Raw genomic sequence first — 3,402 nt, 5'->3', positions numbered from 1 at the left:
GTAATTGAAATAAATAAAAGATATGAAATTTCCTTTTTCTTGTAGTTTTTGAACTTTTTTTTTAAAAAATAATTCTTTTAGCTTTAATTTTTATTTTGTGTTTTGTCTCAATAACTATTATTATTATTATTATTATTATTTTGTCTAACACTTGAGCAAATACTGGAATAGCAAGAAAAATTACCAGGTGAGAATAGTCTTAATTTAATCTGAAAAGTACAGAACCAGAAATGGAAGCTTAAAAATATTGCAGTAGGAGTTGGAACTGAAGTGAAAAATATGTCGTTCACTTGAAAAACAAGTAAAGGTTTGTGATAGGAATAGCATCTGGCTGCAAAACTGTGCTTTAATAATGCATTCCTGTAGTTTGTTTGAGTTAGTATCTTGCTGGGATTTCACACATACATCCATATATATATCATCATCATCATCATCATCGTTTAACGTCCGCTTTCCATGCTAGCATGGGTTGGACGATTTGACTGAGGACTGGTGAAACCGGATGGCTACACCAGGCTCCAATCTAATTTGGCAGAGTTTCTACAGCTGGATGCCCTTCCTAACGCCAACCACATATATAGGTGGTGTACCAGCATGACCTCAGCCCTGGGTTGAAACCAGTAAAAGATAAAAGATATATGTATGTAAATATTTCCCATGTCATGGGAAACATGCAAAATGAACGTATCATAGGCTTTGATATTATTAATCTCACTTTGAAGTGTCAAAGTGAAACTTAGGGAAAAGAAAAACTGCTCATTTAGAATTACAAATACTGTGTTTGCTTTGGTAATTCCCAAAGAAATAAACTGGCAGAAACAACAGCAGGGGACCCTATAAATCTGTCCCCAGAAAAAAAGTGTATTGAAACTATTAAAAACTAAACTAAACATTGGTATCATTTGCTGTTGCTGTTGCTATTCCTGCTGTTTAACCCTAGGTCATTCTAGACAAGCAGGCCTCTGATCAAAGACATTCCAAGTTTGAACATTCCTTTCTGTTTTTTTTTAATTACGGTGAATCTAAGCTATAGTAACTTAATGTATCCTTTTCAAAACAGGAGGCTGTGATTTCAGAGACATTTGGCTGTTGTTTCTAGCAGATGGAGTGAGAACATCCAAAAATCAAGAGTAACCTGTAACTTTCAAGTCACAGGTGGCCTGTTGGACTTTCTGAATGACTACCTAACGAAAAATGACTTCCCATTTCTTTAGAACTGTAGCTTGTTTCTTGGAAAGACTTACTCACACCTGATATACAATGATAAATGCTACCAAGTGTTGTGAAGACAAACAAAAGGTTTCATATATGCAAGCATAAAGAAGTTACTTTCCCACTGCTCTGCTATTAGCATACGTGTTCAAAAGATCTAGGTCATCTTGTGTTTCTTATCTGTTTTATCCATATTTATATGCGGTTGCAATAGTGAAAGTGTAGTGAAGCTAACAGCAGTGCCCCAGCATGGCCACAGCTCTTGAGCTGAAGTTACTTAAAGAGTTATATATATATATATATATATATATATATATATATATATATATATATATATATATACATGCACACACACACACACACATATAACTCAATCAACCTTTGCACTAGTCAAAAGGGATAAGCAACCCACTGTTGTACGTCCATTAATGTTATATCGTCTGAAGAAATGAATCCATGAAGATAATCAGCCCGATGACCATGGATACTACGGACTGCACTGTAATCATGCCAGGAATATGGACTGTGATCTTAAGAGACGTGTGATTTGTGGAAATGTGTGTAACAATGCATTAAATGTTTATAATTCCATCCAAGCGTTATTGTTATTATTATTATATGTACACACACAAATATATACATATATATGCATGTGTATACCTATCTATCTATTTATCTATCTATCTATCTATATGCATATATATATAAATACACACACACACACACACACATACATATACACAATTGCAGCTAGGAAGATGTTTGTAAGCCATTTAAGGACACACGAAAATTGTTTGTTTCACTTCAACGTTTATATTTAATTTAAGTCAAAATATTTTCATCACTTCTTGCTGCACAAATTAAATTGACACAAATTAAATTTAAATGTTCTAAGGAAACTAATGGCTTTTGTGTGTTCTTGAATGGTTTACAAACATCTTCCATGCTGCAGTTGTTTTTGTTTCAGCACACAACCTCAGATCAAGTCACTTGCTATGCAAGTACACCTCCGTCGTTTAATCGTTTAACATCCACTTTCCATGCTAGCATGGGTTGGACGATTTGACTGAGGACTGGTGGACCAGGTGGCTACACCAGGCTCCAATCTGATCTGGCAGAGTTTCTACAGCTGGATGCCCTTCCTAACGCCAACCACTCCGAGAGTGTAGTGGGTGCTTTTACATGTAATATATATATATATATATATATATATATTATACATACAAAGTATGGGGGGGTTTAGTTCACAGGTGATTTAACTGAGTAGGTATGCTAAGTACCACTGGATTCAATGTAGTTGGCTCTCCAACTCCCCACAGAATTGTTAGCTTTGTGCCAAAATTTAAACACAACATGTATGTATGTATATGTATGTATGTATTGTGTGTGTATGTGTGTGTGTGTGTGTGTGTGTGTGTGTGTGTGTGTGTGTGTGCCTGTGTGATTTTATGTTGCACTCCTTCTTGGTTTGTAACATAGTAGTTCAAGAAACAGATGGCAACAAAACAATTAGCAGACTGAAATGAGGAATGAGGTCAATATGACTGATTAAAATCCACAGAGGTATTATCCCCGCATTGCTGCCATCTGACGACCCTAAATGAATGATGAGACAATAAAACTTAGTCTAATTACAATGGTTACAAAAGCAATTGGGTGCAGCAGCTTAATTATTTGTGATAATATTTTCTTAATAAATTTAGACTCATAATTGTTGCTGCTGCTGCTGCTGTTGCTGCAGTTGTTGTTGCTGTTGTTGTTGTTGTTGTGGAGTCCCAAATCAGACCTGTCTGGGGCAGACCTAGGACCAAAGGAATTCCAGTTTTGATCATTATCCCATGCTTTTTGTGGGGGCAGGGGAAAAATGCGGTAGTACTACATATATGTGTATATATACATACATACATACATACATACATATATATATATATATATATATATATGCATATATATGTGTGTGCGTATCTATATATATAAAAATGAGAATGTGTGTCTGTCTGTCTGTCTGTCTGTCTGTCTGTCTGTCTGTCTGTCTGTCTGTGTGAATCCCTAAAACTCGAGAACTACGCAACCAATTTCATTCAAATTTTACACATGCCTTACTTAGGGTTCCAGCTGTGTTTTAGTCAAAAAAAATTATTAACTTCTTGCAGAGTTCGAGCACACGGCAACATAATATCTCCTCCACTA

This window comes from Octopus bimaculoides, chromosome 20, assembly GCF_001194135.2.
Source record: "Octopus bimaculoides isolate UCB-OBI-ISO-001 chromosome 20, ASM119413v2, whole genome shotgun sequence".
NCBI classification, from domain to species: domain Eukaryota; kingdom Metazoa; phylum Mollusca; class Cephalopoda; order Octopoda; family Octopodidae; genus Octopus; species Octopus bimaculoides.
The sequence above is the reverse complement of the archived record's forward strand: the minus strand, read 5'-3'. Positions refer to the sequence as shown.